Source organism: Octodon degus, unplaced genomic scaffold (genome assembly GCF_000260255.1).
Source record: "Octodon degus isolate 3935 unplaced genomic scaffold, OctDeg1.0 scaffold00110, whole genome shotgun sequence".
Lineage (NCBI taxonomy): Eukaryota > Metazoa > Chordata > Mammalia > Rodentia > Octodontidae > Octodon > Octodon degus.
Window position 1 is genome coordinate 9,166,206 of NW_004524686.1, and position 11,060 is coordinate 9,177,265.

The 11,060-nt window shown below is 39.6% G+C and overlaps 1 pseudogene; it reads left to right on the plus strand.

Annotated features, from left to right (window-relative positions):
• The first annotated feature begins 563 nt into the window (after window positions 1-563).
• LOC101588787 lies at window positions 564-6,003 on the plus strand (annotated as a pseudogene).
• Window positions 6,004-11,060: the final 5,057 nt, after the last annotated feature.

Genomic DNA, 11,060 nt, shown 5'->3' on the forward strand with positions numbered 1-11,060 from the left:
GTCTAATCATATTTTTACATAGTATCCTATTATATAAAACAATAAGTTCTATGAGCCAACAAGTTAGTTCAACAGACCAAGTGCCTGCTTAGAGAAGCCCAGGGACTGGGGTTCGATCCCCAGCACAACATGCCCTGCCAGTCTCAAGTCAGGGTATGCTGAGACAGCCACAGAGCATAAAAGCATAGAGTAGAACAAGGAACCAATACTAAGTAAGAAAGTGGGACATTTAGTATAGCTGTTGAAGGACAGAGGTATAGGGGGTGGGGAGATCAATAGAACAGATTTGCAAGTTGTTGGAAATAAGGCCTGCATCCCATCTAAAAACATATATGAATAAAAGGAAAGTAACGTATTTTGTTATCTTTTTAGAAATGGAATAAAATTTGAAAATATTTTAAATGAGCAATTTTTCCTTCCATTAGTACTCCGGAGGACTGCTATTTCCTTTCTCTTGCCTCTTCCAGTTGTCTTGAATGGTGATCCGCAGAGCATGATCATCCAAGTGGCATCAGCTCTAATGCTTTCATCACATGCCAGCCAGAGGAGAAGTGAGGGGGAAAATGGGAGTTGCCCCTGCTAATGCCATCTTGATTAAAAGGTATGTGAGACACACCAGGAGAAAACAAAATCTGTCTTCCTTTTTCTGTATGTACTATGCTTTTGTGGTTGTATTACTTGTATAATAAACCCTCTTTTAGAGCCTGTTGTGCTTCCAGGCAGCTGAGGAGCAGATCAATCCTCGCTCAAAAGGGTCATGTTAATCACTGTTTCAAACAGCAATCTAAGAAATACATTCTAACATGCCTTTGCAAAGGTATAATTCAAATGATTACCTCATGTGTTCCAAAGGGGAATCGGGTGGTGTCCTGTTTCCATAGCACTCAATTTCACAACATTTTGCAAAACTGCTCTGTGTGATGTCTTCCTTGAAGACTAGCAATATCATAGCCATAACTTTCTAAATTTGGGCCTGCAGTAATGACAGACTTTGAATGCTTTCCTATTTTATAGGAAAGAAGCACAAGTTCAAAAATTAGACTTCCTAGCTTTAAGTGCTAAGCTATATACTAAGCTGACTTATCTTCTTTGCTACTTTTGTGAAATATTTATTGAGTGGAATGGAAGTTCGGAATTTACTCTACTTTCTACACAAAATGGCTCACAGACAACAACCAAGAGTCTAATGTGACTCTCACATTCAAGGTCAAGTAATTCACAGCAGGGGTTCCAAGATAACTCAATAAGGAAAGAATAGACATTTTTAAAAAATGGTATTTAAAGAGGTGTTTTCCACATGCACAAAATGAAGTTGAATTTATGCTTACTATCATATACAAATATTAGATCAAAATGAATCAAGTATATATATATAGATGAGCTAAAACTATGAAATGCCTAGAAGAAAGTATAGCTGTAAATGTTTATGACTATAGACTGGGAAACACATTTTTTAATCTGTTTCACCAAATGCACAAGCCTCCAAAAGAATAAATGCATTGGATATAATTATCAAAATGTAAAAATTTGCCCTTTGAAGGATATTATAAAGAAAGTGAGAGGACAGAACTGGAGGGAGATGTTTGTAAATCATACTTCTGATAAGAGTATACAAAGAAATGTGTATATAGATAGAAAATACACATACAGATATATATGTGTGTATATCATACAAAAAATCATAACTCAATAAAAATGAGAGATGATTCAATGTTTAAAATGAGGAAAAAAAGCTGAGGAGATATTTCTCAAAAATATGCACTAATGGCTAATGACGAGATGCCTGACACAATCATTAAGGAAATGAAAATCAGCACACACAAAAAAAGACCACTTCACACTAACTAGCCACTACCACTGTGCTAGATCCCCAGTTGATGCCTAGAATCAGAAAGTCAGAAGACAATAAATCTTGGCAACGATATGGGTGAACTAGAACTATACACCACTGATGGAAATGTAAAATTGTGCAGATCATTTAGGGAAAGCTCTGTCAATTCCTCAGAGTTAAATGCAGGATTATCATATGATCAGTACTACCACTGTCAAGTGAACTGAGAGCACATGCCATCAAAATATTTGACCATGAATGTTCATAGCAGTACAATTTTTAAAGTGCAAAGATCGAAACAACTGAACATTGACATATGTACATTGATATATGGTTATGTAAACAAAATGGGATGTATTATCTCAGTGGAATGTTATTTAGCCATAAAAGGACTCCTCCATGCTATAACAGATCAAAGCAAATCTTCATGTTAGATAAAAGAAAGGCTGTATACTATATGTTATGGTTTGTACTTAGGTGTCCTTCCAAAACCTCATGCAATCATGGGCAGCTTCTAGAGTTTGTGATTAATCTGTGATCCACTGCTGGGATTATGGGGGTGAGTGCTACACTGGAGGATAGCCTGAATGGATTATAAGAAAAGGAAAACGGCTTGCTCTCTGCCACTATGCCTCTCTTTTTACTGTTGCTGCTTTTGCTGTTTTCTGCCACCATGAACAGCTGCCCTCTGCCATGTGCCACTCTGCCTTGGAGCCAGCAAAGTATGGACTGAAATCTCCACAAACTGTGAGCTAAATAAACTTTGCCTTCCTTAGTTCTGAGTGTCAGGTATTTTTGTCTCAGCAATGACAGAAAAGTAACCAAGACACTGTATGACACAATTCAAGTAAAATGTCACAAAGAATCTACAAAGACAGAATGAATCCATAGAGACAGAAAGACTGATGGTTGCCTAGGGCTGGGCATGAAGTGGATAGGCAGATGTGTAGAGAAATGTTAAAAGTTTCATGCGGTGATGAAAGTGCCCTAAAGTGATTAGACAGTGGTGATGGCTGCACAACTGTGTGAAGATGTAAAAAAATAATGAATTGTATATTTTAAATGCATAGATTTCAGGTATACAATTATATCTGAAAAAAGACATTATTAAGGGCTGGGAAGCTTGGTGGTAGGCTAGATGCTTAGTATGCATGAGGCCCAGCATCAAAAAGTTTGTAAAAATGAAGTTATCAAACATAATTGGAGGCCACAGTCAGCTGAAGGTGGAAACAGAGATAAGTATATAAATTTGAGATGTATTTCTGAGTTAAAATTGGCAATACATTTTCTTGAAATTGCTGTTGTTGAATTGCTGAAAATGTTGAGGGTGTCTTGCATTTTTTGTGGGTGCCATGGAAAAGAGCAGTATAAAACCCTGATACAGAAGCCCTGAGGAAGAACAAATTGGGGAGTAGGCACCAAGAGTTTACAATCAAGCTGGCTGAACTTAAGAGGTCCTTGAGAAGTGGACATGTTGAGCTGCAAGTAAGAGTCTAGAGCCCAGAGTAGAAATCTGGGTTTAAGGTATGAGAAAAGGAGAGGGAGAAAAAGGAGGATGAGGAAGAAAAGGAGGGGAAGGGAAGGAAGAGAAAAAGGAGGAATAGGCGGGGGGGTGATTGGAAGAGGAGCAGGGAGATAAAATAAGGCGATAAGAATACTGAGAACAATGCTCTGATAAACCCCAATGCTTAAGAGCCACGTGGAGAAGAGTTAACTTGCAAAGAACTTTTTTAAGGAATTGGCCAACAAAACCAAGAGACTTCAGTGTCATAGAGGGCAATGGAAGAACATATTTGAAGAAGGAAGGAAGAATTTTCAGTATCAACTGCTACTGAAAGATCAAATACATGCTGTGAAGGGTGAAATGCATCTCTCAGTGGCCTGGTGGCTATTGGTCACCTTAGAACTCTTACTGGAATGCCGTGAGTGAATCTTTCAAAGAGTATAAGATCAGAAGACTTATTAGTGGGTTAGAGCTGGGTGCTTTGGAGAAAGGAATCATCTATGAATTTCTAGGACATATGTACTACTGTGAAAAAACCCAATGAGTTTTGGACATGTTTGCAGAGTTTTGTGTACAGGTTTTAGATGGGATCTCACTAGTTTGCCCAGTTTGCCTTCCAACCATAGAACTTAAGTGATCTTCCCTCCTCAGCTTTCCTTGTAACTGAGACCAGGCACAAGCACCACACCACCCAGCTCATATGCAAGATTCTCAGCATCAGAACATCCTATACATTTGTTTCTGTTGGTTTATTGTGTCAAAAACACTAGTGTGTAAAGACACACAGACTAAGTTGGGAGTTATTCACGAGCATCAAGCACACTGAGAAACTGATATATGTATCAAAAATTACTACTACAAACTTACAACAAATTAGTTTGTGGAAAACTAAAGGGAAAAGTCATGCTTCTTTGTGCCTCAAAAGTATTTGAATGTAAAACTGTAAAGGTGCATTAGGTTATAGTTGAGACCCCTTCCAGCCATCCTGTTTAATCAGCTTTATCTACATTCACTGGATTTGTAAATAAGCACCTCTATCCCCTCAGTGTTTTCACAGGGTACCTTCCACTTCCTGCCCTAACAAGGCCTCTTTGAAGACAATGAGGCTCCACATGCAGCTCTCTCTGCTAAAGCTGCTTGATCTACACCCGTCCAGTCCCAAAGTGGGAGGGTGGGGTAAGTGGGAACCAGCCCACTCCTACCTCCTTACTGCTCTTCTGGGTCCACTGTTCCAGCTTTGTGAAGAGCCTCTCTGTCAATCAGGTTCACACCTCCTGGAAACACTGATTTTTACACCCTGCCAAGGTAACCGTCTACCTCTCTCCTGAATGTTTCCTTTTATTCACTGAGGACTATGGCATCTGTCCACTGGCACTGTTGTGCAGCTTCAAATGGCTTGACCCTAAAGACTCATTGTGTTGGACCCTTGATTGCTGATGGGCTTTGAGAAGTTATGTGATAATTGTTAGGGCTCTAACTTCGTAAGTGGACTGATCCATTGATGAATGTATAACTAGATGGATTTCTTGAGAAGTGTTAGAAACAGAAAGTGGGGCCTAAGTGAAAGAGTAGATTACAGGGATGTGACTTTGGGAACTACAACCTCTCTCAGCCCTTTCCTCTCTTGGCTTTTCTCATTCTTTCTGCTTCGTAGCTGTGGTGACTTGAGCAGATTTATTCAGCCATGCTGTTCTGCCATGACACATTTGCCACAGGCCACAAATGACTGTGGGCTGAAGCTTCAGAGCTGTCAATCAAAATAACACTGTTGTTCTTTAGGTTGTTTTCCTCAGGTATAGGGTTACAGTGACAGAATGCTAGCTAGCATAGGCACCCGTGCTGTCCCATTCCTGGCACCACTGGCCAGTTAGGGAAATCATCCCACATCCTATGCTCACATTCCATGGCCTAATCACGTCTCATGATCTCATCCTAGACACTGACATCTTCTAGAATGGTTTAACCTTAAACTCACAAAGTTGAGTGTACTGTTTGGGATCAAGACTATGCATGTTGGAGTCTAGGCCTTCCCCCTTGCTAAGACTCAACTTTGTGTTTCTGTACTGCCCTGTTCTGTAACTGACTTAACCATTTTCCTCTTGTGAGAATGAAATACATGCAGGCCGGGAAGCACAGGGAATGTCCGGGTTGGAGGTGGCTGAGACGCGAGCAGTGTTGTGGCCAGTGTGGTTGTGTGTTGTGGACTTGGGGTGGCTCGTTGCTTACCAAGATTGGCTGGGCAAGAGGAACAGGCGGTAAAGTACTATACTTTGGGAGAGATTCAGAAGCACAAAGATAGCAAAAGCACCTGGGTGATCCTGCATCACAAGGTGTACGATTTGACCAAGTTTCTGGAAGAGCATTCAAGCAGGGAGGAAGTCTTAAGAGAACAAGTTGGAGGTGATGCTCTGGGGAACTTTGAAGATGTTGATCATCCTACTGATGCTAGAGAACTGTCTAAAACCTACATCATTGGTGAGGTCCATCCTGATGACAGAACAAAGTTAGCCAAGCCTTCGGAAACTCTTATTACCACTGTTGAATCTAATTCCAGTTGGTGGGCCAACTGGGTTATCCCAGCCATTTCAGCCCTGGCTGTTGCCATAATGTATCGCTTCTACATAGGAGAAGACTGAAGACCTCTCAGAAGACGAGGATAATGAAGACTGCATTGGACAAGAGAGAAAAGAAGCCAGTATTAATCACTTCCACTGACAGAAAGTTTCACCTGCAAAAATAATTTTGATATGTATGTTTTTCTCTCCTGTGTTAGAAAGAAAACAACAATTCTTTCTAGTCCTCCTACACTTTTGAGATGTGGCTTTTTATTCTTCAGCCTTACTTGATGTTTCTTCACTACATAATTTACTTTTTAGGTAATCTTTTAAAATATATCTGGCTTTAAAGTAAAAAAAATGAAATACCTGCAATTTAATGAAAGAGAGATTTACTTAAAGGAAAAGCTGCTCACATCATGGAAGCCAGGGAGCAGAGGAGCTGAGGAAAATTATATACTCTTCCAGACTTCACTCTTAGTGTTCCACCTCTCACTAGGCTAACATCAAGTCAGCTGTCTTGTCCCTATAATCCGATCACCTTCCACACACATGAGATTTTGAGGGAATATTTTATATCTGAACCATAGCAATGATTCTGGTGTATTATTTCATAAAGTATACTGAAAGAGTGTGTGAATATGTTTGTCCCACACGAGTATCTAAGGAGCAGGAGCTGTTTTACTGACCCTGCAAAACAGGGGCATACATGACAAGCACTTAAATCTGAATGCATGCTTGTGAGTAACATTTCTATTCTATTCCTATTCATTCATTTCTATTCTATTCTATTTGTTTCTATTCCTATTCTATTCTAGGCTTGTTGGTTGAGGACCACCTAAAGCTATATTAAAATGGATTATATCTTCATGAAACTTAAAGGCTAATAGGTGACTAAGCCAAACCATCTGAAGCAAATTGTGAAGGTCGAACAATGGAGGGGCCTCCAGGAATATAGCAGGCAAATTTCAGTGCCATGGTAGGAATGAAGAGACAGGTGAAATATCCTGCCTCTGTGAGACCAGAGAAGCTTCCTACAGGTTGTGATACCTAAGTTACCCAGGGACTTACATGGATGACAAGGATGGAGAGAGAAGTTCCCGAAGGAGGGGCTAGCACAAGGAAAGACACTAGGCAGAAAGTGGAGGGTATAGTTGGCAAATTGCTGGTTCAGTGAGAGAAAGAGAGATAGAAGAAAAGCATAAAAGCAACAAAATTGACTCAATTTTTAGCAACTTAGCTATCAATTGTAGTGTTATTTTGGCAAGGAATTGATATAGGTAGAGTTACTTAGCGTCCGGTTTACCAATTAACCCTTAAGCCATGTGCCTTTCTTCAAAAGAATATTTCAAGGACTTAAAAAAACACTTTACAAAGGCTTTTCATCCAAGATGATAGTTATTTATTATTCCTATGTAGGCTTACCTTTTTTTTAATCAACATAGTCATTATTTCCTATGACAAAGTGATAAACAGGTTTGTTTGTTTTTTAAAGGAAGGTAAGACCAAACAACAAAGATGGGAATCATTTTCAATTCTTTAAATCCTTTAGATGATATTTTATTTCCATGAACATATTTTCCTGTTATTGTAAATTTATACTAAGTAAATAATGATGGCATTAACTGGCATTCTTGGTGTTCTTTTGATCGTCTTTCTCAAAAAGCGACTGCCAAGAGAATTTCCTACCACACATCACTTAACCACTAAGTGGCTGTGTTAAAGACAGCTAAGCAATCACTATTCAAGAAGCAGAATGAAATCTATCTACTTTCCATGTCCAAAACATACAAAATCCAAATATATCACAAGGTCCTGTGATATATTCTCCTGTACCTTATTTTAGGAATTGAACCAAGTATTCACCCTCAGAATTAGTTCTCACCTTATTAAAAGTCCTCAGGGGAGCTCAGGATATAGGTCAGTAATAGAATGCTTACCTAAAGCACGTAGAAGGTCGTGAATTCTATCCCTAGGACTGCAAAAAAATTGGGAAAAACCCTCAGGTTGGAATTTCATTTCAGAGTTCTTGTTTTGTCACTCACTGACTGTGTGCTCTCAAGTACATTACTTAACTGCTCTGAGCCTCAGTTTCCACACCAGTATAAAGTGCAAGATAGTAACATTTACCTCTTAGGGTGCTTGTGAGAATCAATTGCAACAATTCACTAAAAGTGCTTTGCAAAATGACTGGCACAAAAAGTCAGCTGAATACTTGAGAACTGCATTGTTATTGTAGGCAAAAATATACCTTTTGAATCCTGAGGGGATTTCACTGACCTTATCAGATCCAAAAGCTACAACTCTTGTTGCATAGGTCCTGCTTTACCTTGTTCTTAGCCATCCAGCAGAAAAGTATAAAAACGAAATATAAGAAGTAAAGCCATGGTGTTATGTTGAGCTGTAGAGGACTCAGGTCAACAATTTCTGACATTGCCAGTTAAACAGAAGACCCAATGCTATTATGGGCTACTGGACTCTTTTAGAATATTTTGCTGAGTTTACACACCTATAATATTCAAAAACGGAACTTAGAAAAAAAGGGGTATACAGATGAATGTCCATTTTGTATCTGTGTATTCAAAGAGGTTAGGATAGATATATAGTTGCATTCTCTTAATGAATAGAATGATTTGTTCTAATGGTGTTTGTAAATAGGATCACAAGTCCGATCTTGTACAGCAATTAACCACTAGGAAGTATGTATGCAATGTGTGAATTCTTGAAACTGTTCTACCAATTTGGTTTGAAACTGTCTCATTGCTATTTGTTTCTCAATAAAATTATGGAAAAATATATATACCTTTTGGTAAATGTATTCTACAGTACAGATTTGCACCTACACATATGTGTATGTGCACATGCACACGTATGTGTGTGTTTGCACACGTGCATGTGTATAAAATTGCACTACCTATAGTTTTAAGTTATTATAAATTTCTGGTCTCTTTATGCCACCATGCAAGGAAACTGTTGCCAGATTTTGGACACTCATAGTTCTGAGATGCTTTTAAGTTCAGCTTGGATGGGTCATATATTCTTCTGTTAATGGTACATTGAGGTCAAACTTTTCCAATACATTCCTTTCTTCTTAATCTCATGAAACAGGCACCTCTTTCCCCTCATTTCAATTCAGTGTCAAAACAAAATGACATTTACTGGTCCCTGATCTGATCCACATGTTAGACTGGCCGGCCCAGACCTAACTACATAAGCAAAACCATTGAGCTCTTTGCAACCACTGGCATGTGTCCCAATTCCCAGTGAGAGTATATAGTTCTCCTTCACCGCCCAGATAGGGAACTTTGTTAAGACACTGATGAGATTGGCAGAGTATAAATTATCACACTCCCCTTTGCCCCCTTTGCCTATAAGAAAGTCCTATGTATTTTCATAACCTCAGTGTATTGCTGACTGAAGTAACTCAGGCAAGTAGTGAGTAGACGTCACATTTCCCTTCCTATATCAAACATAACACTGGGACTACATGGTAGTCCCCTCCATCCACCCCAAATGTAAACTGTGGACCCCACCTTCCCAACCTACCTGTGCCCCCTAAGGTGAATTATGTAGAAATTTAGAGTAGCCCAGTCTGGCTTGACTAGGATTAATCACATAATGTCTTGAGCTTCAGAGAGTGAGTTTAAATCAATTCACTATTCAGCTATAAGAGATTCTGTGCTTTGTTCTGAGGGGAGTCCATAACTATGTAAGATATGGTGTCTTCCTTCAAGAAATGTGACAAGCAGATTTGTGTCCCAAGCAACAGTGTACTGTTAATGCCTGAATTTTCTGACATTTGTTTGAGCCCTAAAATCCTCTGTATTTGTATCAAGAATTTTTTTTATATCAAGGAATTTTAATGGTGAGCAGAAAACAGGAGTTAGACAACCATAAAAGATAAACATGAAAAGACAGCAGATCTATCTTAATGAATCCGATCATATTGCAGTATGAGGGGATTATGGATATTGAAACCAACCTTTCCAGACAGCACAAAATAGAAGGAAGGTGGTAGGGGTCTGTGAGTCCAGTTAGGCCTAGGTTAAATCCAACATGTACCAATAATTAGTTGGATAGACTTAAACAGATGATTCAAACTCTGAGTTTGCTTTCCATTAAAATAGGACTATGGATAATATGATTATCAAAGCTGGCAAGATAGCCCAGGGGACTAAACACCTGCTTAGGCAACTGCAGGGACCAAGGTTTGATTCGCAGCATCACATGCTGTGCTGGCCTTGCTGCCAGGTGTGCTGAACCAGGCACAGAGTCCCAGCATGGTGGCACACATCTGTAATCCCATCACTGGAGATGCTGAAAACAGGAGGACCACTATGAGTTTGAGCTGCATAGTGAGACCCTGCACCAAATGCATTTTTAAAAAATATAATGATAATATGATTATCTGTCCCATAAGATTGTCATGAACCTTAAATGAAACAATGGAGCTAAGGTACAATGTCTGGTACATAGTAAGTGCTCAAAAGTATTAACTATCAGAGAGAGTATTAACTAAACAGAGAGCCTGTTTTCTACCGAGCACTTCATACTCGAAAGTCTAGGCCCAAGTCCCTGACTCAGGAGAACTCCTGCCTAATTTGTGCAAATCAACTCAGAGTAGAGTAATGCACACCTGAAATCAGGGAACAGAAGGTGAGATCTATAGGCTCCAGAAGAGCACACACACACACACACACACACACACACACACACACACACCAGCACTTTCTGTCTCACGTGAAAAATATTCCAGTCTCTTTGCTATAGCTTGCAAGGCCGTGAGGGACCTGGCTCAGCCCAGCTCCTCAGTGTTGAATCCTCCCTCATCCTAGTCCAGCCGTGACAAACTCCTGGCTTTCTCGGCAATAGACCAAAGCACGCTGTGTCCAGGGGCCCTTTCAGAGGCCATTCTTTCTGTCTGGAAATTTCTTTCCCCTGATCTTTGTTTGATTCCTTTTCTCTGCTCAGGTCTTAATTCAATGTCTTTTCCTCAGACAGGCTATCCTTGACCCCTTATTTAAAGCATCTGCCCCTGTCCCCACTCCTGTCACTTCCTATCACATCATCCTCCTTTATTGTTTCATAGCTCACTACCCTCCAACCAAAATGGCCTCTTCTCAATTTTTTTGACTGTCTCTTGTCTTCACTATTTGTTCTGTCTGGAATG